Raw genomic sequence first — 27,798 nt, 5'->3', positions numbered from 1 at the left:
AGACACTTCTGGTGTGCTCTGTTGCAAACAGATCTATTTGGGGAGTTCCTCTCTTCTGGAAGAGGACTTATAGGGCCTCAGGGTAAATGGACCACTCATGGTCGTCAGAGTAGACCCTGCTGAGGTGATCTGCTAATTCGTTCTGACAACCCGGAAGACAGGAGGCCTCAAGGAGAGTCAAGTGGGCTACACAAAATTCCCATAAGCGAAGTGCCTCCTGGCACAGGTAAGAGGAGTGTGCTCCGCCCTGTCTGTTGATATAAAATATGGCTGTTGTGTTGTCTGACATGCATCTGCTCGCTACATGGGAATGGACCACCCGACAGGCCAGGCGAACTGCCCTGAGCTCTCTGACATTGATGTGTAACAAGAGCTCTTCCAGAGATCAGGGAGCCTCAGTACTGAGGGATCCCAAATGAGCTCCCCATCGCATTGTGGACGTATCTGTGATGAGAGACACTGATGGTTTGGGTCTCGAGAAAGGAACTCCTGCGCACACTGCTACAGGGTCCACCATTTGAGGGAAGTGATCATCCTTGGGGGTACTGCAATGACTGAGTCTAGCTGATGTCGGCTTAGAGAGTATACTGATGCAGCCACGCCTGGAGGGGTCTGAGCTGGAGTCTCACGTACTGAACAACATAGGTACAAGATGCGATGGGGCCCGTGAGTTTTAACCAATTCCTTGCTGTAGCGACAGTGTGATTCTTGAGGCTTTCTATAAGCCTCTGGGAGAGAAGCCCCAGCCTGTATGGTGTGCAGAAATGCCCCAATGAATTCTATCCTTTGGACTTGGGAGGTGGCGTACTTCTGCACATTTATGAGCAGACCAAAGTCCTGGAAGGTCAACTATTAGTCTCACATCTGCCTTTGCCTGACGTCTGGACTGACCTCTGACCAGCCAGTCATTTAGATACAGATAAATCTGAACCCCTTACTTCCCCAGAAAGGCTGTGACAACCACTATGCACTTCATGAATGCCCAAGGGGCCCCCGAGCACCAAACGGGAGCACCGTAAATTGGTAGTGCACATGATTCACGACAAATAAGAGAAACCTTCTGTGTCCCTGAAACATGGCAATGTAGAAATAAGCATCCTTTATGTCAAGAACGGTGCACCAGTTCCCCGGATCCAGAAAGGGAATGATGGAGGCCAAGCAGACCATGTGGATCTTCAGCTTCTTCATGAATTTCTTTGTGAGGTTTCGCAGGTCCACAATCAGTCTGAGACTGCTGTTGGCTTTTGGGATTAGGAAATAGCGAGAGTAGAACCCGCAGCACCTTAGCTCTGGAGTAGAACCTCCTCCACTGCTCCTACCCTTAGGAGCAACTGCACCTCTTGGGCTAGAAGCTGCTTGTGAGAAGCATCCCTGAAGAGGGATGGGGAGGGAGAGTGGGAAGTAGGGGTTACAACAAAACTGACAGGTGTATCCCAATGCTATTGTGTGTAGCACCCACCGGTCCGAGGTAATACAGGACCACACCCGATAGAAGTGGAATAACCAGTCCACAAAAAATGGGGGAACTGGATCCATTAACTGTCCTGGTATATCGTCCCTAATGTCCCATCAAAACACCCGCTTTGACCCTGTCCAGTGTCTCAAAGGTGCAGGTGAAGACTGTGGCAGAGGTCTCTTCCTCTAGCCCCTGCTCCTCCTCCTGCTATAGTCCTATCAAGCAGGCAAGCGGAAGAAGTGAGCTGCCAGCTGTGGCTTATAGTGCTTCCTCACTGGGGCCGGAGTATGGAAGGCCCAAGGACTTAGTGTGGCCTTGGAGTCCTTTAAGCTGTGTAACCTGGAGTCTGCTCAGGAAAGAGCGATGTATTCTCAAAGGGGAGGTCCTGCAAAGTGTGCAAAGTGTGGCAAGCCTGAGGAGGTGGAGCCATGAACTCTTGCATGTAATGACTACCGAGGCCATGGAATGAGCCACCAAGTCCACTGCATCCAGGGCTGTCTGCAGAGACGCCTTTGCTATGGCCTTATCTTCCTCTATAGGAGCCACAAACTCTCATCTTGACTCCTGAGGTAGCAAGTCCTTAAGCTTTTGCACTGAGTCCCAGGTGTTGAAATCACACCTGCTCAGGAGTGCCTGCTGATTGGCAATCCTGAGCTGGAGACCCCCTGTTGAATAAACCTTTCTCCCAAAAAGATCAACTTTTTGGAATCTTTAGCCTCGGGTGTCGATCCCTGTTGACCTTGCCTTTCTCGTTTGTTGGCTGGGACACCACCAATGAGACCAGTGTTGGGCACGCACAGGAACTCAAACCTCTTCACAGAGACAAAATATTTTCTTTCAGTCTTTTTTACTGCAGAGATCCTGGGGTCTTCCACAATGCACTGATGGGGTCCATGATGGCATCATTCAAGGGGCAACACCACTCTCACAGGGCCTGTTGCCACTAAGATGCCCACAAGAGAGAGTGGGAGGACTAATTTCCTCCACCTGGATCCCCAGGTTCTGAGCTATCCTCCTTAGAAATTCTTCATGTGCCTTATAATCCTCTAGTGGGGACAAAACATCAGTTCCTGCCACCATCTCATCTGGGGAAAAGGAGGAGGATGCTTGGGCCCTGTTCTTCACCCTAGGCACTGGCCAGATCCTGCAGTGCAGTCTCCTGATACACGGCACCGGCCTCAGTACCGGAGCCTGGGTCATGTTCTAGTGGTGGAGGCCGTGTGGACTCTGAAGCTACCAAATATGACCTCCTAGGAGTGGGACCCTGGTTGGGCTGGAAGTGCCCATGGGTTCCAGAAAGGCCACTGCATGTGGAACTGCCACAGCTTGGGTAGCCACGCCACGAGTGGCACCCCATGGCTTGGGCCTATAGCAGGATAGTGCCTAGACTGGCAGTGCTGTCTCCTCCTTAAGACATAAAAACTCTGCCTCAGAGGATCCTCCGGAGACCAGGGTGGAGCAGCGCCGGGAGGGAGGGGACCAGGACTGTGCGACCACCTGCGACCTCGAGCCTGCAGAGGTCTTTCCGATCAGTGCCGCCCTTGATAGTTCCCATACAGCCTGGGGATGTCTGCACCAGTAGCGCTAATAGTCCCTTACTGTCACAAAGGCCTCCATTGTCGATGACACCAGCAGGTTCGTGGGATTCCAGAGCCTCTCTCGCGGCAGTTCGACTGTCAGCGCCGGACTCAACGGTTCCTGTTCAGAGATCGGAGTCAATGGTGCAGCATGGATTATCAGCACCACAGGATGGCCCGACCCAGGTCACATCCTTGCAATATCCCCTTGTCCTGCCAATCTCAGTGTTGGTGATCAGCTTCTGTCGGTCTTCATTTGTTTCTTCCTAGGCACCAGTGATGGTGAACGGTGCTTAGTGTCTCTCGCCAGCATATCTTTCTTTGGAACCGGATATGATTGACAGTGCCGGGGTTCCTCAGATGAAGCGTCTCAACTTGACACTGGAATCAGGGAACAGCACTGGGTGTCCCAAAGCGAGGCCGCAGACTCCTTACTGATGCCAAAGTCCTTGGTGCTAAGTCCAGGTGGCCCAGTTCCAATGGAGGTCGGAGCACTGCCTCCATGAGGCTAGAGCCAAATCTAGCATCTCTATCCATAGCATGGGGCTTCAATTCCCTACAGATCTTACCAATATGTCCCTTGGCCCGCATCGCTTACAGCGGCTCCCGTTGGCCTGGAGCAGCAAACTGCGTCCACTGGGAGCCACGATCGGCTGAACCTGCGGACGGAGCAGGTAAACAAACTGACCCGGCCCGCCAGGGGCTTTCCCTGCACAAGTGGCGGAACAAGTTTGGGAACCACTGTTCTAGATAAACATTAAAAATACTTAAGGAAGACTGCTTCTAAACATGACACCATGCAGTAGAACTTCATTAAATAAAAACAATTACCATTCAAGCTTTATATAATTTACAAATTTCAATTAAACTTTCATTTTATGTTGATTTCACACTGTTCATAAGTGAGTTTTAAAATATTCATTAATACTACATTATTTCTATTACAACAGCATAGATGTGTAAATCAGGATTGGGGCCCCAACTATACTGGCTACTGTAAATACACAGGAAGATACAAGGAATGTTTAAGCGTCAATAAAAAAGATTATAGTTAACAATTGTTATGACATCCTAGTTACATTTCACAAATAGTTTTAGCCATTTAAGAAAAAAAGATTTAACATAGGTTTAATAAATAAAACTTGCATGTGTAACTTGTTTTCAAAAAGACATTCCAGATGGATAGGAGTAACGTCAGAGACGGAAGCCTTCAAACAAGCTTCGGTAAGAGTACAAGTACAGCTGGTTCAGATTTTATTCAGCGTGCGCACACACACACTATATAAACTTCTTTTGTTTTCGCGATTAATTGTTTAGCGTGCGTGTGTATACACACATGCACGCTAAACAAAGAATTAATCGCTAAAACAAAAAAAGTCAGAATTTCAGAAAATGTACCAGATTAATATAATATTCATTGGACGGTGTTTCAAATCAAGTGTTAACAGCAAGACTACCACTGACTTCAGCAAGCCCAAGACTAAAAACTGCTGTTAAATATGAAGTCTGCAGCATAACAATCATCTTTAGAAATAAATCAAATACTCATTATCCAGTATCAGTCATTTAAATTGCTTTTAAGAAGTCAAAACCAAGAAACTATGTAGAAAGTTTTCTTTCACAGTTATAAAAAGATCAGTACTCAATATGCATACGTTGAGGAAAATCTTTTAAAGTCATCATAGTGCAACACAATACTGTTATACTACACTGCACCATACAGTTATACATGTCCATTTCAGCAGAGCTACAAGAGTTGCTGAGGTTTCCCTCAGTGCTTCAATGAAAACCAATACGTCTAGGTTTCACTGGCTGTTTATATGAAACTAAAGTTAGAAGCCAAACTGAGCATCAAGAAAAAACAAGACAAATGTGTAAGTATGTATGAATATATTTAGAGAGCCCAAACATGTGTTAAGTCAGGAAAGATTTCCACTGACGTAAACAGGAGTTCTGCCTGAGTAACGACAAGACTGGACCTATAATTTAATGTGGCAAAAAATATCTTCTGAAAATAAAATGACGTGCATGTTTATTAGCAATAAACAATGGAATGAAAATAGGAACTTTCTGCATTTGCTTGAAAATTCTCTCTTCTCGTAAAAGATTCACACATCCTTCACAACTGGACTTCTCACTGCTCCAAGTTTGAGAGGCAGACATATGTTAGTCAGTGACAAGGAAGGTATCATCCAAAGCCTGAAGAAGCAGCCAGTTTGAGGTAGCTTCTATAAATAAAGTATTTCTATGGCAGCAGCTAACTTTGAAACGAATAACGACTCCAGTACTCTTATAATACAGTATGTTACAGCAGAACATCTGCTGCAGCCAGGGAGGAATAACCATATACACCAAATTAGCATCTGGTCCATGTGACAGCTTGGAGCAAAGACTGAAAAGGTTTCCACATCTAGTTTGTATAATTGTGGTAAAAAGTATGAACAAAAGGTCTTTCTGTCCACTTAGTTGCCATTACACTTAAGGAACGAGCTCTAGGGTGAAATCATGGCCCCCAGTGAAGTCAACAGCAAGACTACCATTGACTTCAGGAAGCCCAATACTTCACCTCTAACATGTAAAGGAGGAGCAAGTCTCCTATATTTGTAGGCTACTGCACTTTGTCTGCCTACACATATGTGGATAACTCTTTGGGACAGTCCAGGCTATTGCTGCTAGAGTGGACAGAGTAAAGGAATCAAGAGTGTCTGAAAGCCTCTGAACAGTCTATGAAGAATTTAAATGCTCTACTAATACATAGTGCCCGTCACAGATTTGTGATGGGTGCTTGGATATCACTTGTGATCTGTGGAGCATAGTATTCAACTTGGAAATAAAGGCAAAGTCTGTCCCCAGTATTACATTATCCTTATGAAAAGTACAATAGATTATGCACAGAGTCCAGACAACTCTGATGCTGAAGTAGTGGCAATAAGAAAGGTCTGGAAACAAGAGGCTGAACACAGCAAGCCAGGTGACTATCAAAGTCTGCAGCTCAATGTGCACTGACAACGTTTGCTAAAGGAACTCCAGAATATTCTTAGTTTTGGCCTTGACCAATATGGGGTTGTTGCTGCACCAAAGAGAACCTTGACCATGTTTTGGAATATGAGCTATTGGACAACCTTTGGTTGTATGAGCTTAGAATATTTTCCCCCTTCTTTAAAATACCATACAGCTAAGCTAACCTTGTCTGTCTCTTGGTGGGACATGGTGGCTTGCATCAGCAGCAGGGAATGGTAACCCTATTAGCTTTTTCCAGTTGGATTGGAGCTACAGGTCTTCTGATGGCTTTCCTATCCCTGTGGGGATGCAGCTGCCTGCGAGGCTTTTCCAAACATACTGTAAAGGGAGCTGCCATGGTCAGTTACCTCTTTATTAGGTATTTCCAGAAACCTATCTTCCAAGATCCCAAAGCTAACAATAACCCAGTAAAGCTTAGAATCCAGTAATAGGAATTTTAAAAATCCCCTTTTAGGGGTTTCAGTTTGGGTTCAATTTCTTCTCTGCAGCAAGGAGGGCCTGAAAAAGCTTGCCTGCAACAGAGGCAGCAGACTAGGTCTTCAGGTATTGAACTTCTTCCTCACTGTCAGAGACTGATAGTTCTAGTTCTGCCTCCTGAGCTGGGAACAGGCTGAAGATCCATTATACAGAGTCTATGGGCCCCCTTGTGCAGAAGAGTATTATGTAAGCTTTGCCGTAACACAGACCATCAGAAAGGGTTTTGAGTATACTGAATTCATGTGACCTGGTACAAAGTTTCAGATTTTAAGACTTACTTTCTCAGCAGCAGACTCGAGGCATCATCTTTATGTGCCTGTTTGCTCCTCCTTCCCTAAAATCTCAAATAAAACCAAAATAGTTATACAAAGAAAAATAAAGGGCATGCTTATTATTGTATTTTAGATTTGTTTTTCCATATCTTTGCTTATTAGAGAGTGAACTTCACACACATATGGACAGCTATCCCATTACGGTTACAGGTTTGAATAAGTGGAAGGGTACATGGGAGATCACAAGGAAAGTAGCTACTCAGCGGCACACCTCCTGTTGCTACAGAAGATGCTTCCATGTCAGCTCCATACAAACCAACAAGAGGGAAGCCATGAATCAGACATTGCAAGGCCAAGAGGTATTTTACACAGAACAAGCTGTACTAATATGCTACTCAAACAGGAGAGAGCGACTGCAGCCACTAATCTAGCCCATAGGCTGGAGTAGCAGCTACTGGGGGACTGCGCTGTACTCTCCTGTTCTGAGACCAGATTTGGGAAAGACTTTATCTCCCAACCTTCCACCCACATAAAGCTGAATTATTCAGGCTTTATGCAGGTGAACCAAATTTCACCCATTAAGCGGTCTCCTGATCTGCTACAAAAGTCATCTATTTCCAAAATCAGCCACGAGAGTGTGTAGATTAAATTTACCAGTGGGTCACTGCTAAACACCACATTGTCTCTAGTTCTACTATTAAAAAGCTTAGAAAACGCTGCAGTTTAAACACTTGTGGGCAATCTACACTAGCACTGTTACCATTGCTAGTGCCACAGTGGGGGATTTCCCTAAAATTGCCATTGCAGATGCTTCTAGAAGGCAGTGTAAGGTAATGCCTATTTTATTCTTAAGTGTGTTTTCCAGATACTTTACCTCCGGTCACGGGAATCTTACGAGCAGAAATTCTAGGAACATGTGTTTCTAAACCCAGTTTTCCCATGTTACAATGTATTACTCTACTAACCAATCTGTCACTCTGCCTGTAGTACATATTTTCCAACAGCTGCCTAGGATGGGAATGCAGTACCTGGAGAAGGATTGCTAGGGTTTGTTGGTATATTCTGCTGAGGCCTTGCCTTCTCCATCTCCAGTGCATGCTTCCTCTCTTTTTCTTTCTCCTCCATAGCTCTCTTGTGGGCAGCTTCCTCTCCCTCCACCCTGGCTTTTTCTGTCTCCATCTCCAAGTGCCTTAAGGCCATCTGTCTGTCATGCTCTTTTTGTGTCTCTTCAGCTTCGAATCTGGCCAGCTCTAGTTTATTAGCTGCTTCACTGGTAGTCATTTTCCTGCTTTCTTGTGCTTAACTCTAGCTACACCCGAGAGTTGGGGGGGGGGGGGGGAAAAACTTGTGAATTTCCCTGTAGGAGGTTAACTACCCTGCCTTTAGGTAGAGAAAACTCTAGCTCAAAAAAGAAAAATCCCTTTGTAAAAAAACTAACACCTCTGTCTCCAGGCAAATAGACAGAAAACCCTCTAGCTGCTCTCAGCTTAAAAAAAAAAAAAAAAAACCACACACCTCTTCAGGTCTGTGCTTTTGGTCAAAATGATCTCTGGTTCAAAATGATCCCACCGCTCTGCCACCATGTCAGAGTTCCTTCCCCACTCTGAACTCTAGCGTACAGCTGTGGGGACCCGCATGAAAGACCCCCTAAGCTTATTCTTACCAGCTTAGGTTAAAAACTTCTCCAAGGTACAAACTTTGCCTTGTCCTTGTACAGTATGCTGCCATCACCAAGCGTTTTAAACAAAGAACAGGGAAAGAGCCCACTTGGAGACGTCTTCCCCCAAAATATCCCCCCACGCCCTACACACCCCCTATCCTGGGGAGGCTTGAGAATAATATCCTAACCAGTCTGTTACAAAATCATCAAAGACCCAAACTCCTAGATCTTGGAACAATGGAAAAATCAGTGAGGTTCTTAAAAGAAGGATTTTATTAAAAAACCAAAAAAAAAAAAAAACCCGGTAAAAATCATCTCTGTAAAATCAGGATGGAAAATACAGGGTATTCAGATTCAAAACACCGAGGATCCCCCTCTGGGCAAAACCTTAAAGTTACAGAAAACAGGAATAAACCTCCCTCTTAACACAGGGAAAATTCACATAAAACACAAGATAAACTAATTCGCCTTGTCTGGCTTACCTATACTGGTTGCAATATGGGAGACTTGGATTAGGATGGGTTGGAGAAGATGGATTTCTGTCTGGCCTCTCAGTCCCAAGAGAGAACCACCACATAAACAGAGCACAAACAAAAGCTTTCGCCGCTCCCCCCCCTCCAATATTTGAAAGTATCTTGTCCCCTTATTGGTCCTTTAGGTCAGGTGCCAGCCAGGTTAGCTGAGCTTCTCAACCCTTTACAGATAACAGGATGTTGCCTCTGGCCAGGAGGGATTTTATAGCACTGTATACAGAAAGGTGGTTACCCTTCCCTTTATTTTTATGACAGTGATTCACAAGTACCTGCAATACCGTAGAGAAGTAGCCCTTTCTACTGATGTACTCCGTCGCAAGCTGGTCCGGGGCCAAAATTGGCATGTGTGTGCCATCTATCGCCCTGCCGCAGTTAGGGAATCCCATTGTTGCAAAGCCATCCACTATTTTACGCACATTGCCAAGAGTCACAGTCCTTTCGTAACAGAATGTGATTAATGGTCCTACACACTTGCATTACTGCAGCCCCAACAGTCAACTTCCCGACTCCAAACTGATTTGCAAACAACCAGTAGCAGTCTGGAGTCACCAGCTTCCACACAATGATTGCCATGCGCTTCTTCACTGAAAGGGCAGCTCTCATTTTGGTGTCCTTGCACCACAGTGCTGGAGCAAGCTCCACATACAGATCCTGGAAGGTGGCTTTCCACATCCAAAAGTTCTGCAGCCACTGCTCGTCATCCTAGACCTGCATAACAATGCAATCCCACCACTCAGTGCTTGTTTCCCAATCCTATCCACTGTGTTCAGCTGTTCTGTGAATGCCAAAAGAAATCTGGTGTTGTTTCTTTCTATGGCAAACAGTAGGTCAGGCAATTCTGATTCCTGTTCAGATTCGGAGCTCATGATTAAGACTGTGATTTAGTCACGAACGTTGTGGAGTCCGACTTCCAAACACCTCTGTAACTTCAGCCAACACTGGCTTAGAGCTGCAGGATCCCCTGCCCCGCAGCTCCCAGCCACCATGGAGATCCACCTAGTTTCCGGCCGCCAACGGGGCGGGGGCAGGACACTGTGGAGCTAAAATATCTGTGACAAAAATTTAGCCTTACTCATGATATACTGTATGACCATCCATGATGTGTTTGTAACAGTGACCACAACAACAGAGAGCAGCGTGGGATCCATCCTTTCAGACAGAGATGGTGGGTGCACAGTAAACACTGTTGAAAAATGCCATGTATTGCAGTCAGAAACCTATGCAACGTTGGGATGGAACGAAATGCATCATAAGATGTTGAGCCCACACCCATGATGCACTGTGATCCACTCCACTTTCCCACTGTCGATGCTAGAGCACCACATAGGCACCAGGATTTCTGCACAGGAAACTATCTTAACAAGAGGTGCTCAACAAGAACCTGCATTTGTCCAAGAACAGAATGGAGTAAAGAACTTTTCCCACTCATCCCAGTTTGGACTAGATGGTGGATTGGAACCTGCATACCCTTCATTTTCTGGTGATTTTTTTGACGAAGATGAAAAACTTGCGTTAGCGGATTTCCATTAGTTCTACAGAAGTCACCACTCTGGAGATTATCCAGTACTAAAACCTACCTAGTAGCCGGCCATCTTTTACTGAAGAGACGAGCGCGTAGGTCTCTGCTGCAATCCAGAGGTGTGACTGCAGCACAAGTAGACATAGCTGAGTTAGCTTTGATCTGGCTAGAGTAACAACAACAATGAAGCCACAGTAGCAGGCTGGCAGCACAGGCTAGCCCCACCCTCCTGGGACCCTGGCTACATACCAAGTGGCTAACCCATTCCACCATCCATGCTGCTGGGGCTTTACTGCTATTGTTACAGGAGATAGCTAGATCAAAGCCAACTCAAGTAGTCTACAGGTGCTGCAAAAACATTTCCCTATTGCAGTGTACACATATCGTGAGATCATCATCCTCTTCAGACTAGCACTGATGAGTCATGCACTTTGACTGAAGATTAACGAGGCCCATTCTGTAAATTTTCCTCTACTGTAGCCTCCCAGTTTTATTCCATTTATATTCCTAGAACAGATTACCCTTTCTGCTCTGTTTTGCAAAGGGGAACACACAACAGCTTGTACACTTTCTTGTACTGCCTTGTGGATGAAAGCATCCTCTTGCAAGTCAACACGCCACAGGTGAGAGCACATGGGATGAAATTACGCTATTTTTGTAACCTATGGCTCTAGCTGATGTATCCAAAATAAACAGGGTAACCAATCCCACAGGACTTCTTTGGTCTGCATAATAATACCACTTCTAATAGGCCATCTGTCCATACCAGAACCATTCAGTGAAGCATGTACAAAGGTAAAGTTAGTCTTCTCAAATGCAAGTTTATCTTCTCTAAAGCAGACATCTGTTAAATAAATTGCTGTGATTTCCTCCACACATCTCTCATAACATAGCAGGATGTTTTTTTAAAAAGCTCCTGCAAGATCTCTGTAATGAGGTATACAGGAAGCATTAAATGTTTATTCCCTAGTAGTCAACCACAACACAGACAAATCCTCCTAAGGCTCTCCCTTCAATTTGCACTCACTCAGGAGTTGTTTTCTTGGTTCTCCCCCTCCCTCCAGTTTAGTTGCAGCACTAGAAAGGCTTTTCTGAGAGCGGACAGTTGGTTCTGCACTTCCCAGCCAAAGGAAATGACACTCCACGTTCTGAGGGAAGTAAGAGACTCCCAGGATAGGATAATTAGGTTGAGAGAATTTGTACAAAAAGCTTAAGTAATGAAGTGGTTACCTTCATAAGAATACTATAAGATAGCTCCTGTCATGCACTGTCAGCTTGGAAGCAGAGCACTTTGGAGCAGGAAGTCATTAAGTGGTTCTTTCATCCCAGTCCCACAGAATGACAGCGCTAGCTTCCTCCAATCACGGTCATGGAGGAACGTCAACCTAGATCAGATCAACAGATACTACTCAGAGAACTGAAATATAGCCTCTCACAAAGTTATTTCTGACCTTGTGACTGGAAACAAAGGATATACTGTTTGCCTCTTAAAAGTAGCTAAAGGTAATTCTTATTTCAAACAATTTAATGAAGTCCTACAATTCTTTCTGGAATTTTTTTTTTTCCCTTTCTGGAATTTTTTTTTCAAAATTACACACCCACACTTAACTATAACTTTAACAATTTTTCTAATAAAACAAGAAGGGTTTGTTTAAATCATTTTAAACAAAATCTTTAAAAATTAATGATGTAAATGGTTGATCTGCTAGAAAAGCTATTTCCAAATGTTATTCCTTTCATCACAAGAATCATTTCCAGCCTTGTCCAATTCCAGACGTATTGTCTACTTCGATCACAGAAAACAAAGCGTTAAAACCAACTTCATAAACATTTGAAGAAAACATTAAAATTCCACTACTTCCGCTATATGCTCTCAGCTTTGGTCTTTGTCTTGTGGCCATCTAAAGTCTTAAGTGACACTTCATTAGCTTTGTGACCTTTTAACATGTCTCATTTTCAACTCTTGGGGTATTTATATCCTTACACGGGTCTAGTGTTTTTAAAATAGATTCTGTCCACATTCCCCAATGCATATATACAAAGACAACCTGCTAAATACAGGAAAAAGAAAATAAAAAGCCACCTGCAGACCCTCGCACCAAACAGGAGCTGTCCCAGGAAAGTGTTCTGCACCTCCTACCTGCCCCTGAGCCTCCTTCTGCACCCTAACTCCCTCCCAGACCCTCCACCCCCAGGAGGGGAACGGAGGGGAAAAAAAGAAAAACGGGAGGGAGGGGAGATGAGAGAATGCTCCCCCTGCGGGGGTCCCCCAAAAATGAAGCTTAGCACAGGGCCCCAGTAACTCTAAATCTGCCACTGGAGGGAAGGAGAGGAGCAGGGAAATGTCACGTCTCCACTCTTTCCCCTCCCTCCCAGTAAGTGCTGCCAAACAGCTGTTTGGCAGCAGAGAAGCGATGGGAGGAAGGGGGAGGAGCGAAGTTTGCGGAGTGCCCCAGGGAGGAGGTGGAGTGGGAAAAGGTGGGCCTGGAGCATTTCCCAGCAAAGTCAGCACCTGTTCTTCTGAGGGAGGAAGCTGCTGGTGCGCAAGGTGCTTCCTAGCGTCCTTGCCAACCTCATTGTCTGCAGCAGGCTGTGCCTGCGTGGGGTAACCTGGGGCACCTCCCCACCACAGTACAGTACTGTACAGTATATAATGCCTTTTGTCTGCCCCAAAAAAATTTCCTTGGAACCTAACCCCCCACATTTACATTAAATCTTATGGGAAAATTGGATTAGTTTAATATAGTTTCACTTAAAGTTGCATTTTTCAGGAACATAACTACGTTAAGTAAGGAGTTACTGTAATATGTTTTTAAAATCTTTTCAAAATTGATCTGCCATGTTGATCAGCACCATATAGATTGCTAAATGAGAGCAACAGCACCCAACAAGTGTCAGCAAGGTCAAAACATACTGGTTTGCTTAGCTGTAGTAAAAACTGCTTACGATATGAACAGTGATGTTGCTTGTAACTGAGAACGTATTAGTAAATTCTGGTCAGACAACAAAAACAAATATCTAAAAAGTTATGAGGAAACCTTCGGCTTCTGTGACTGAAATAGTACCAAACCTTAGCATACAAGGATGAGAGGAATAACTAGGATTAAAAATTCAAATGCACAGTGGCATAGATCCTGCAATGAGCTCTTGAGTTTCTGCAGCTGCCCTGCCCTCTCTGACTCTGAACAACCTAATCGCTTGCTCTAGTAAAAACTGTCATGTGACTCATGCAGCTGGAACCTAACAAAAGTTGCTAGGCTAAGAAAAGTAGTATTGAATAGCAAGACATAGATGGCGTAGAGAGTTTAATGGCAGCTAGAAAACCTTGGGGAAAATAGTAAGATACAATTTGAAATAAGTTAAACTATTGGTCATACTACAGAACAACATTCGGCATTTTTATCAAAAGAATTACAAATTTTACATTACACACACTTTTTAAAGAAAAGTTTTTCAAGTGCTTTAAGCATAGAAAGTCCTTGTAAAATGTTGTGTTTACGCTTTTTGGAGAATAAAACCTCTATTTATCCAGAAATCAGGATCCCAATTAACTGAAGTTGAGCACGTTTCCCCATACTTGCCACAAGTTCTTTCTGGATCCTTCTGACCTCTCTGATAAGACTACCAAAGTTGCCAGGTGTAGTGGCAGCTTGAAATGTATGGACAGTTCTCTTATGGAGGAATTCAAATGCTACCATCATGAACCTCAGTAATTAAGTAATAAAACATAGGGCTAGTTCATGCCATGGCTCTACGTGGGAACTCCTGGGAGTAGGAAAAATAGGGACTCTGGGGAATGCAGTGGTTACATCTGGAACACTCCCCCACCTCAGGTGGGTATAGGTGGGGAGTAAGCGTAGCCATGGCTCCAAGGGTGCATGTGCCAGCCAGCTCAGGGGGAGAGGTCATGCTGCACCTCATTTACTGAATTTACAGGTCATTTCCAGTCCCTACATAAGTGGAATAAAAAAACCACCAACACCACACCACAAATCCCAACATTTACTGTTTTAGACTTTTCAAGGGTATCCGAGTTAAGCAATCAACTTGCAACAGTGCACAAAATTTAGCTCAGTGGAGTTGCACCAACTTACTTTAAATATGTTTTAAGTTTGTCATAATATTTCCACATTGAGCTGGAGAAATGGAAAACATGCCTTGGTTAATGCTCCTTACATCAAAGTTGGATGTTGCAGTCATCACAGTAAATTCTTCAAAGACTTCTTCATGGGACTTATTTCTCAACCAAAACAGTGGAAGACAATGGCTAAATATTCTGTGAACCAGAGGTCCAATTCTGCACTGCCTCACACCTTGTGCAGTCATTTACACCTACAACCCATGCTAAGCAAACAACAATGAAGTAAATTAAACTCTAGTTAAACTGTTTACAATTGGTGTAATGTTTGTATGTCCCTTCAGTTTGATGCCTGGTTTACACATAAACTTGTACTAAAATAACTAAACTGATTTTAATTCAAAATCTTTTATTATTGTGGTGCTGCACATAGATTAGTCCTTAGTTTCATTACAAAATTTCCCCCATACTTAATCAAAGTCTCGTGTTTGAAAAAAACTGACATATGACCAGGTTACTATCCAGCCAAATTAGATTTATGGTTATTAAATTAGGATATTATATATTCAGCAAACAAAAAAGCAGCAGAATCTGGGAATTCATGATTTGAATGTTTCAAGGAGATTTCTGACTATAGAATAAAAGTTTGCTATTTTAAAATTAGTGATGCCCCCTTCTTCTCCAGAAAATATAATCATAGACACGTAGGGCTCGAAGAAACCTCGAGAGGTTATCTAGTCCAGCGCCCTGTGAAGAGGCAGAACCAAGTAAACCCCTAGACCATCAGTGACAGGTGTCTAAGCTGTTCTTAAAAATCCCCATAACAGGAATTCCTTAACCTCCCTTGGTAAGTTATTAGAATCCTTAACTGAAAATTTCTCATATTTAACTTAAAATCTCTTTACCTTCCGTGGGCATGGAGAAGAATTGATCACAATCCTATTTACAACATCCCTTAACATATTTGAGGACTATTATCCAATCAACCCTCTGTCTTCTTTTCTCAAGACTAAACACACCCAGTTCTTTTAACCTTTCCTCTCAGCTCAGGTTTTCTTTCATCATTTTGGGTGCTCTCCTTTGGACTCTCTCAAATTTGTCCACCTTTTTCCTAAAGTGGAGTGCCCAGAACTGTACACAGTACTCCAGCCTTTTTTGCAACTGCAGCACATGGCTGACTCATATTCAATTTACTCCCAGATCCTTTTCAGCAGTACTACCACCTAGCCAGTTATTCCCCATTTTGTAGTTGTGCATCTGATTTTTCATTCCTAAGGGAAGTACTTTGCACATACATTTATTGACTTTAATCTTGTTGGTTCCAGACCAATTCTTCCAATTTGTCAAGGTTGTTTGAATTCTATTCCTGTCCTTCTAAGTGCTAGCAACCCCACCCAGTTTGTCCTTATCTTCAAATTTTATAAGTACACTCTCCTCTCCAACATCTAAGTAATTAATGAAAATGTTAAACAGTACCAGACCCAAGACACTTTCCTACTCTCACTCCTTCCTTTCTGTAGGATCATAAAAATCAAACATTCTGTGATCATTCTTATTTAAAAGCAGCACAATGCTTGCAATTCCTGCTGTACTGACATGTATACCTATTCAGGGGAATATAAGTAAGTTATGAAAAGGAAGTCAATAAGGATTGCCAATGATTTTCACATACGGAACAGAATTATATAAAAAAGGTAATTCTGAGAATTTAGTCAGTCACTGTGCTCTTTTCAGAACTGCTGGAGAGTGAGTAGGGTGACACAAACCTAAGCTGCTATCATCTATTCCGCCTGTTTTTCTAAGGACACATTGGGTGCAGTCCTACCCCCCCTAAAGTTAATGGGAGTTTTGTCACGGACTTCAATGGGGACAGAATTTCACTCGCAACGTGCAGGTCTATAAGCAATGTCATCTCCTCATGCAACAGAAGGGATGGAGGGGTGCAAGTGGCAGGCTGTCTTAGAAGTATGCTGGTAGCACCACAGAACTCAAAACTGAGCTTAGTTCCCTGAGCGGGGGAGGCTCCAGCGGCATTCTGTGCTCCAGAAGAAAATAAGGGGAGGAAGGAGCACCCTGAAGACTCCAACTTTTCTTGTGGCATTGTAAGTTTCTTCTAGTCCTAAAGGATTCTGAATTGGACACCAACTGAAAGGAGATTCCACCAAGCAGTACAAATGGGCTAAGCTTGTAGTGGCTAGCTGAAGCAGTATGTGGAGCATTTTGGTCCTGCTTTTCTTATTTCTGATTTCCATACCATCACTAATAATAAACTGCCAGATGGCAAATGAAAGGAAGTGTGTGCTGTGTGACCTTCACTTGCTGAGGCATAATGAACTTGGAGGAATCCTGTCAGAGACAGAGAAACACACACACACACACACACATATCCCCACCCACCCCACCCTCCCACTGCCAAAATATCTGATGCTGCCAGAGTAACTTAAGGTAGAAGAAAACTATCCATCAGCATGACCTGGTAGACTCAATTTAGCGTCTTTTATCCTACTATAAAGACAAAGTGTATAATCTAAACTAGTAAATCAAGTTAATTTAATTTTCACAATCTCCTCCTTTAGAGACAGTTCCTTCAAAATACACAAGATCTTTGTGTCCCTCTCCTAGTCTCTGGAGACACCCATGAAACTCCTTTAAAATAATGGTTAAAGACTTCAGTTATTACTCTCACTTCCTCAGGTCAGAAGAAACACTCATTGTTTGGATGAGCCATTAGTGTCATTTCAGTTGATAAGAAAATTGCTAGTTAAAAAAATAAAGCAGTCTGAACTTTAACAGGGGAACAATGCTATATTTTTTCCAACAAAAAGTAAGTTATGCAGAAGGATTAGTTAACACACAAAATGCAAATAACTTTTCTTAACATACACAATGGAAAAAGAGAACTTGAAATCAGAAAAAAAAAAAATCAAACTACAGATTCCTAGTGGTTCCCAGCGCATCTTGATTTCCCCACTCAAGCCACCACTGGAGTTCCTGAACATTTGCAGAGAGAAGCTGTCTTTTAAAGGTAACTTCTGGAATTTGACCACAGTTTCTTCTACACTAGAAATTTATTCCTTGTTCTTCCATTTACATACCACTTGTGTAATTTGCTTTGAGCATTTACACCACTAGATGAGGGTCAATATTCCATAGAAAGTAATCTTAGTACAAAAACAGGTCTGACATTTATCTATCACCAACTGACATCTCATCTATCGCTATCTTGCCAAGCAGAAAGAAACATGTCTGAGGGATGCAGAGATTGGTAAATTGTAGGCTTCTTCATAAACAATCTGGACTAGCCGAATCAACTTTGAGATTTTTCCATAGTCACTCTAAGTCTGACTCAGAAGTGGGGATTGGTAGATATGGGTGCTCTTATTTTTGAGCTCAACTCTTAGGTATCTATATTTGGAAATGTAGAAGACAGTGTCTAGTCCATTAGATTTGTGCTGTTTTATATGTGAAAAGAATTTTACAGGCAAAACGTCAGATTTCAAGGATTCTCCCAAATGTGAGGTCTGTTCTACACTAGAAAACTTACACCAGTACAATACACCCTCACTATAACAAACCCATTGAGATCCAAGCCATTTGATAGTTATAGCAAAAGAGCCCAATCACAGTGGTGGGGCTGGAGATGGGATCCAAGGACCAGATTCATTATAGCCAAAGATTCGTCATTACGAAGGGTAGTATAGCAAGGGTTTACCGTATAACTGTGGTGGTTAGGCTTTCTAAAACCACCCCACAACAACATAAGTACTAGTGGGGATGCAGTTATAACAGCATAAAGAGGCCTTATACCAGTGTAGCTTATTTTGCTTTCTAGAGCAGAATAAGATCAAGTCTATACTGAATATTTTGCCACTAAGCGTTCTTTTGCCGGTATAAGCCGCATTTACGTAACAATGGTTTGCCAGTACAGCTATACTAACAAACCTTTCCTAGTGTAGGGACGGCTTTAGCTATACTGGTATAAGCACTTTGTACCAGTATAACCGTGCTCTCACTTTCGGGGGGGGGGGAGCTGGGGGGGAAGACAGGTGGCAGGTTGCTATTTAATGACACCAGTACAGTAAAAGTGGCAAGGTTTCCTAGTGTACACAAGCCCTTAGTAAAGCAAGGAGTTACAAACTACTGGTGGGAGAGCTTAGGGTGAGCATAAGGGAAATCAGCTCTTCAGAGGTACTCACAGACTGAGGAAACACAGTGCAGATTGGAGTTGTGGCCCTAATGATCTGTCTACAAGTGAGTCAAGGTTACCTCTGGCAAAAAGTAAACTCTCCTGGAAACCGAACAGTCAGCTTGATGCAGGAGCGTCTCTGGCGTTGGCAAGAAGTGGCACCCAGATCAGAAGAAGAAAGTAATAGGTAAGTGGTGGAAAATGTTCCACCTGAACTCGAAGGCGGCATGGTATAAGATGTTCCTTCTTTTAAAAAAAAAAAAAAAAATGGTACTTAAATGTTCAGTAAGATACTGACTCAGAAAAACAAACCCATTCAGGACAGCACTTAAATATGTGCTTAAATATAGGAATTACTCAGTGAAGTTCTACAGCCTATCTAGACAATCATAATAATAATCCCTTCTGGCCTTAAAATCTCTGACATACCACCCTGAAATGAGATAAATATGCTTAAAATATTTTCCTGAACCAGGATCAGAGACAGTCAGTCACACAAACTTAAGCTAAATGATAAAAGTTACTACCATCTGTAGATTTAAAATAAGAGATCTGTAGACCTGGAAATAGACTCCAGAGAATGAACTCCACTACTAATGAGCTTGTAAAAGCTTGGGGAGCGGGGAGGGAAAGTCAATGAATCACCAAAAAGAAAAAAAATCTGACTGAAAAGCTATTCAAAGCAAAATTATGAGTTCAACCCAAAAGCTGGTTTAACAGTGTTTTAACAGTTACTGCTAAACAATAAGTGTACAGCAATACTACTAATAATCATCTTTTGCTCTTGATTTTTTAAACATAAATACGAATGCTAAGGTATGACCTGAATCGGTAAAAGGCAATTAACATCCCAAGATCTATCTGCTAGTACTATAGAATAAAAAGCTGATGTGTTACTGTAGCAAGCACAGAAGTAAACAAACTTGCACCAAAACAAGTATCTTGTCAATCTTCAAGAGAACAGTTTTCTGAAAATATAAAATACCCAAGGCTATGAGATAAATTTAACACTGAATCAGATCATTTTGTAACATTAATAATATAGTTGCAATTAAATTCAACTGGGACTTAATATTAATTCAAACAGAACGCTTTAGTAATGGCTTATTGAAAGCAAATGATGGAAAATTGTAAGTTTAAGGGGCCAGATCCTGGGTGGTGAAAGTTGTCCCAGCTCCACTGACTTCAGTTGGGCTATGATGAGTCACACAAGTTCAACATCTGGCCCAAGATGAGCAATTTTTGTTTTATCCCACTAAGTGTCCTATACAGAGAGGAAACTGTTTATGGATCTCTCCAAAGAAGTATTTTCTCAGAAAGGGTAAAATTTAAGGACCACTGGCATTTCTGATTGTGTAACTGCAGTACAGTTTTCTTCTTTAACCATTCTTTACGCATTAATGCCTTTCGCTACTCTATTTCCTAAAATATTATCCCAAGTACTCCAATTATTTCTACTTTTAATGTTTAACCTAATGTTATGTTTAATCTAAACCATTAATACCATTTGCATCCACTGAAAATAGAAGCTCCTAGGCCCCAAATTCCTCTCTGCTAACTCCCTGCTTGGATTCCTCTTAACCTGGCTTCTGTCCTTTCTACTCCTGACAAACTGCTCTCTCACAGTGGTTTCTAACTATCTCTGCCTGGGCAAGTCATGGGAACTCTTCTCCATTCTCACCTTTCAGTTTGCCAGCAGCCCTCAATACTGTTGATCACTCCTCCTGTACACCATCCTCCCTTGGCTTTCACAGTCCTGTCCAGTCTTGGTTCCTCTATTTTCCCTTCCAACCATTTTTGGAATTTCTTCTAGTGGAACCTTCTCATTCTCATCTCCTTTTGCCACTTGGTTTCCATAGAGCTATGTCCTTGACCTGTACCTTTTCACTTTCTTACCTTATCCCTAGATGACTGCATCGAGGTCACATGGATTCCACCACCATCTGTCTGCCTATGATTCCCAAATCTAGCCTGCCCCCTTCCACTCAACCATCTTGTACAGGGGGATCAGACATATCTGAGATGGGCCATGGCCATCTCAAGCTAAACAGGGCCAGAAGACAGAGTTTCATATTTTTCCTTTTAAACCTCATCCTCCTCTGTAAATGACAAACTAACAGACAAAAGGACACTTATTCCAGAATAAGTGTGTCCATTCAGGGAGTTATCTGTATGGCTATAGCAATATAACTATTCATATAAATTTCTCCACGTAGACAAACCCTTAGTTCTGAGGGATTTTTCCTAATAAAATAGATCAACTGAAATCCATTTATTGATGTACCCTAGTTTGTAGGGCCCTTAAACGCATGAAATTTCTGATCACCAACCAATTAAGTGAGATTGAGTGGCTCAATGTTTATTGTTGTGTCCTTGATAATACAAAACTCTATCCAAAAATCTTGCTTATGCAAAACAGGCTTTGAAGGCACAACAACATGCCTCATGATTTTCAAGCCCTGAGGCTAAAGGCAGCAACCATTCATTCTTCCATCTTGAAACACGTTCCTAACTTAGTTCAAAGGCCTGAAAAACAACATGCCCTAGCTACTTGTCTGCACACCTTCTGAAAGGCTTTTCCCTTGTAACAACTTGCTAGATGATCAAGTTGCATGTTGAAAAATATTTAAGGTGTTTGGGGGTTCTTGGGTTTGTATGGCTTTAAAAAAAAAAGCAACAAAAAAACAAAAAACAGAACGATTAAACTGCTTGAAATTCTAATCAAAATGAAATATTAAGAATAACTCCAACAGCAATGTTAACCCATTTAAGATTGAAATATTTAATCATTTACATGTCTGTAAGTCACAACTTAGTACTGCATATGCTGATTACAGAGGGCGTGTTCTTAACTTTTGTTCGTTAAATTGGGGTGTAGGGGGAGCACCACCTAAGAGGAGGACAGAAGGGTTGGCGTGTATTTTCATCTCTTTCTTCCTCCTCAGTTTTCATTTCATATAAAATTAACAAATTATTAATTGCCCATTACTTATCTACAAACCTAAACAATGAAAGTTAAAAATACTATTTTTCATAAATATTGACAAATGTTGGAACAAACAGAAACTTTAAAATGTTGCTTGCTAACAGCGCAGTTTTTTGTATAGCCTTATTCAATTTGCTTTTCTGTTAAGTTTGAATATTGTTGTGAAGTTAGGAAAAAGACCCACAAATTTATTAAAAAGAAAATAAGCCTACTCAAAATAACTTTGCAGTTATGGAGCAAGGCTGCGTAAGACACACAACTACTAGAGGTGGTAAAATGTGCTTACTGTTTTTGAGGTTCTTGAACTGTAATAACTGAAGTGATAAAATTTCTCTCTAGTTGTTAGGAGTCTAGGGGATTTTTAATCTCATTCCCCCCCCCCCCACAATATGTGCTTTTAAAAGTTGGGAAGTGTCCCCTTACCTATATTTAAAATTTTGTATTGCTTTGATGTATACATATGCTAGCATTAAATACACACATTCTATTATTTCTAACAAGAAAATCAGATATTCATCAGCCCAGTTTAATTAATAGTTGTAGAATTATAACTCAGCCTTGTTAATTATCCACATCATGAAACAATAAATCGAGCATTCGATAAAATATGTAAGAGCACAGAGGAATATAAGGGAAGGAATTCAACTCTGCCCACACTTCGTAAAGGAAAAGTAAACAACTCATAGAGAAAAAGTTTGTTTATATATCAGAGACAGAAGATAAAATTGTCATTTCAACAAAGCAGTTCCTAAGCAAAATGAAAATCAAGATTAGAGAATGAAAGTACAAGCGAGTTGTGCCTTCACCAGATGGTTCTATTTCAGAGTCTGCATCTATGTCTTCACTACGAAAAAAGAGGTGTATTTCTACATCGTTAGCTATCTCGGTGCAAAAAATCTCAGTGGAGACAAGGTTCAGGCAGCGAACCCACTCCCCATCTCAAAGAAAACAAAAACAAAAACACACTCAACTGTAAGATTTGTTTTCTTCAAATGACACAAGCTGAAGAACACGTCTATGCCATTCAACTACTGAAGCAGCTGGGCCAATCACTCTTGGCTACTGCCATAAATTCTGACCACAGTATGAAAGGAAACCCTCAGAGTTAAATTCCAAAACGAAAAACAAATACAAGATGAAACAATCAATATAAGCTAACCTAAGATAGGGTGCTCTGCACAGGTGGAAGCTAAAACAGAAAGAGGTTCAGATAAGAAAATACTTCATAAAATGTCACCTTATCAGTCCAAAGGACATTGCAGTGAAGTAGCAAACAATTAATCCATACTTTAGAGACGAGACAGACACACACATGGGAAGGGGAGAATTAAGACAGTACCAAATCATTGCAACCTGGTTTTCATTTTCTTTTTTTTCAGAAACCTGTAATATTCTAGAGACACTGCAGCCTATAAAATATTAACGTGAAAGCCTGCACTGAAAGATAAAATCACAGATAGAGGCATAAATGGACTGGGAGGATGGCCTCTATGTCAGTGGATGGTTTAGCTGTCCCAGATATATTGTGCTTATCTTGGAGCAGGGTGAGTTGAATGAAAAAAGAGTTGATGAAGTATTTCTGCATACCTGAACCAGTAACTTCCAGGACCCACTAACTGGAAATCACCTTTGACTAGACATGAATTATTTTTCTTGGCCTCCCTCCGATTGTGCGGCTCTGCACGTGTGCCTCCTGACCTTCAAGCAGCCCCTTAAAACCTGAAGGGGCTCCCTGTGGCTGATTTCCTGTTGTCTAGGGATGAAAGGAACTAAAATCAGTTGAAGATCATTCTCTCATTGGGAAGGTTTTGATCCCTTTTGCCAGGAGATTTGAACCCATTCCCATTGAATGAGCTTCCCTTAAAGCAGGCTCTGGTTTGAGTCATTTAAATAAACAGAATTGATAAGGCTCTTCTCCATAGAATAGCCTCTTTTAAAGGAAAGGCAACTATAGAGGCTATAAGACTGGTCTGTTGTATATTGTTTTAGCCATAAGACTCTCCTCACTGACAAAAATGAAGCCAAGTATTATTCTGAATGTAGCATCAGAGATGAACAAAAGAGTACACTCCATAAAACAGAGCATTGCAGATGGGTCAGAGCCCTCATTCTTCGCCTCTGAAGATCATTTAAAGTTCTGTAGACACCTACCCACAGCACAAGAGGCATGAGTGGAATAAACTGAAGCTTGAACCAAACACTTAGATCTCTTCAGGAATGCCTCAACTTTTCTATTGAGAAGGCTTTTTGGTTCTTCCTCCCTTCTACCAGGATGTTTGTCTTTTCTGCAATTCCTGAGATGGCACCATCCACCCTTGAATACTTCATGAATGTCTTTATGTTCAATAGCTTGTGAAGGAACGTGGGAACCTCTTTAAAAACAAAAAAACAAAAAAACAAAAAAAAAACACAACCAATGATTCTGTGAAAAAAGGCCAGAAGAAACCATCATCTAATCTGACCTTCTATATAAAACAGTCCGTGCTGTGCTCTGTGTTGTAAAGCCGTGTTTTTTTTTTTATAAACACAAAATTATTTTAATTTTAAAAATTTACAGTTAGAAAAATATTTTTAAACACAAAACAAATTGAAATTTAAATAGGATATCTTAATTTTATACAACGTGGATAAAAACCCATTTTTAAATAAAAATCAGATTTCTTTTTAAAAAATAAAAATGTTGAAAAAATCAATTTTAAATTGACAATCTATGTTCAAGCCTAACCTTATAATCTGTTAAAGCCATTAAATAAAATATATTCAAGCAGTATGTGTTTGCTATCAATATTATAAACAAAGTCAGAGCACTGAACTGGTTGAAGTCACTTGCTACACATCTGGATCCAAACTCCTACACCAGCTTTAGGCTACCTCTTCTGTAGCTGCAGAGACTATTTTCTTTATTTCACTTTATTCAGCAAGTTCAATTCAATCACCAGTTCATTCAAATATTTGAGAACTGATTGAGAGCTAAAAAAGCAGGAAAGCTTGTTTTCTGCTTCCAAGCTATGAATAAAAATAAAGAGTAAGAGGATGAGATCTACTAGTACTAAAATCTTGAAGGACATGATAACCAGAAACAATTAATTCCATTCATTAATTACAGACAATACTTACTTCAAGAAATCAGTTTTAAAATACAAATATGTTTTGATCAACTTACTGTTTATAAATTCATCCAGTACATCTGAGACAAGGTAGGTGAGAAATAGTATCATTTATTGGACCATCTTCTTTTGGTTAGAGAGAGCTTTTGAGCCACACAGAGCTTCTGCTTCCATTCAGAGACACTGGATTTATGGCTTAATACAACTACCTATAACCCACTAATGCCCTCTTTTTGCCCTATGACTGCTGAGATGCCTTGAATGGTCCCATGCAATGTGTGCTAACTACTTACCCTAAGGCAATCTGTTCTGCCTTGCATTTTGGTGTGACACTAGAAGTACCTTTCCCAGGCCTAAGGAAGAAAACTCTGTCACCAGGGTGGATAAAACTCAATGATTTAAAAAATAAAATAAAAAAATAAAATCTGATTTATTTAAATTGGATTTTTTTGATAAAATGCTTTTTGAGGAAAAAACCTATCTAAAGATCATTTTAATTAAGATACATTATAGCTCAAAGATATCTCATCATGGAATAGGGATAATAAATTCTAATTCTATAGTATGAGACCATATATTCATGTAATGTTTAAGAAAAGTTTTGTAAATGAGTTCCAATAGTTCATGAATTAGGGACCCAAATTTTATGGGGTTCCAGGGGCTTCTGTATAGATTGTTTAGGTTAATCTTTCTATCTACCCAGTGGGACTCAGGACTCAGTCTAGAAGATACCCTCAGAGATGCTTAGTTTTGCAGTTTTCAAACTGCGGATTTGTCTCTCCAGAGGTAACATGCTTGTTAACAGCAAAAATGTTTTAAAATAAGTAAATAAATAGAAGTGAGAAATAACAGACCTCAACTCTATTGCCCCTCTGCAAATTTGTGTACACAGAGTCAATCCCTTACCTCTCCCTAAAAGTGCAAAGTTTCAAAAAGTTCAATGAACAGAAGATTGTTGGGGGCAGAATAGATCTGGACAAGGAGAAGAAGTCTGGAGATAAATGTGAGAAGGGAGGGACAGGCAGTAGAAACAAAAGTGGAATTGTTTGTGCAGCATATTCCAGAAGTCTTGAGGTCTTTCTGAATGTAGCTTTCACCGATTTGAGATCTACCATACCATTCTCTCACTAGAAGGGAAAACCTATAATGGCAGCAGCCCATAAGAGAGACCCAGTTTGGGAATAAGAACCATTCAAGAAACAGATGTTTGCTGATGGTGTTTTAAAGAAAGTCACACCAGTGAACTGGTGGAAGTCACTTAAGCACTTTGATTCAGACACTGTTGATGTGATCTCACTTTTAACAGCAATAGCTTCTTCTGCCAGTGTAGAAAGAATATTTTCTTCCTTTGGACTAATTCATTCCAAGTTGAGAAATCGTCTGGGACCTGAAAAAGCAGGAAAGCTCGTTCTTCTTTTCCCAGTTATGAACAAAACAGGAAAATGAAGGTGAAGATGACAGAGTTAGCTGTAGAAGCCAATATTTTAAGTTTCTCATGTTGACCTGGCTGATACAGTCAATTTAATTTGGGTTGGTTTTTTTAAATATTTTATTTAATTATTTTAGTTAAACAATTTTAACAAAAACAAACCTGATTTTAAAAAACTGGAATGTTTAACTCAATTCAAAAACTCATGCGCTTGTTTTGTTAAAATATTATATGTTTGCTGTTGAAGAAAAAAAAAATCCAGAATACATAACATTGTTTTAGTTAAATAAAAATTTAAATGTCTGTCTGGTGATGTTCTCCTCTTAATACAGCATGGCAAGAAAATCCTCCAAATATTAATGATTAACTTGTTGAATTGGAGATGGTTCACCTCCCAAAGACTTCATAAATATCTTCTTCAATTACCTTTGGTAAACGAAATAACCAATCATTCATTTTCTGATATAGCTGTAAAACTAATCTGAAAAGTTTTCAAAATAAATCACTTTAAAAATGTATAGTGTGTACCTTCTAAAAATGAAACCTACATCTAGCTCAGCTGTGAAGAATATGTACTAAGGTTATAATAACCAACAAGAATGCACTTTTATGTAGAAATCCATGATTAAATCGAGTCTTCCTGACTAGTGATTTAAATCAAATCCACCCTGTCTGTCGCTAAGAAAGCTTGTGTCTCTCACCAACAGAAGTTGGTCCAATAAAAGATATTACGGTACCTCACCCACCTTGTCTCTCTCATATCCTGGGACCGACATGGCTAAACCACCCTGCATCCAGTACATTTAACATTGTTTACTAGTTAAATAAGGCTAGTTAAAAATGCTATTTTAGCGCATTGTTAATAGAGAGCTAAAAATTTCCATCCAAATGCAGCTTGACACAAATTGAAAGTAAAAACTTCTTATAGTAAGAAATGCATCAGTCACCATTTCTAACATAATAAAAAAGTAATACATAATTTTAGAGCTATATAACTGCTTAGATGCATACAGATACAGTGTATCCCCCTGGTGAGCAAGTAGTACCAAAATTGGTGCAGAGGTAAATGCTTAGTTGCAAATCAATACGTTTTATTGGTTACCAACCAATGAGAAATCAACCGCCCTTATGTAAAATGACTGAAATACAAAAGCAAAACTAATTATTTAAATCAAGGTTCCCTACTTGCTGATTTAAACAAAACAAAAAAAAAAAACAGTAATCAATTCATCCTGATTCTTCCACAGTACAAAAATCATCATTTTCACATGTTCTCTAGAGCTTGACTTGAGAATTATTACTGATGAGTCACTTCTTGAAACAAACAAAACCTAGGCAAGCATTAGGAATACTTACTACAACCACTTAGACACTCCCCTATCAGATTTCATTTCTAAAGGGAAAGAGAGGCAGGAGAGAGGGAGAGTACATGCAAAAATCTTTCTCCAAGTGACACCAACTATCATTAAGGACACAATCCAACTTCCACTGACTTCA

The 27,798-nt window shown here is 41.0% G+C and overlaps 1 protein-coding gene across 7 annotated transcripts in view; it reads right to left on the bottom strand.

Moving 5' to 3' along the window:
* Positions 1–27,798, bottom strand: part of IRS1 (insulin receptor substrate 1) — an 82,267-nt gene that overhangs the window by 42,348 nt on the left and 12,121 nt on the right. Inside the window, exons 2-3 of one of the 7 annotated variants that reach the window (XR_006283591.1) lie at positions 11,746–11,900; positions 6,810–6,865 (exon numbers count right to left, since the gene is read on the bottom strand). The exons of 3 other annotated variants lie outside the window; for them this stretch is intronic. The gene's annotated coding sequence lies outside the window, so the exon portion shown is untranslated. Of the gene's footprint in view, positions 1–6,809; positions 6,866–11,745; positions 11,901–23,453; positions 24,138–27,798 lie in introns of those variants that run through there. 3 more of the 7 variants (XR_006283593.1, XR_006283590.1, XM_043521951.1) reach the window with 3 other exon arrangements.

This window comes from Chelonia mydas, chromosome 9 (genome assembly GCF_015237465.2).
Source record: "Chelonia mydas isolate rCheMyd1 chromosome 9, rCheMyd1.pri.v2, whole genome shotgun sequence".
Classification (NCBI taxonomy): Eukaryota; Metazoa; Chordata; order Testudines; family Cheloniidae; genus Chelonia; species Chelonia mydas.
Note: the sequence above shows the minus strand (reverse complement) of the source record. Positions and strands in the feature narration are given on the sequence as shown.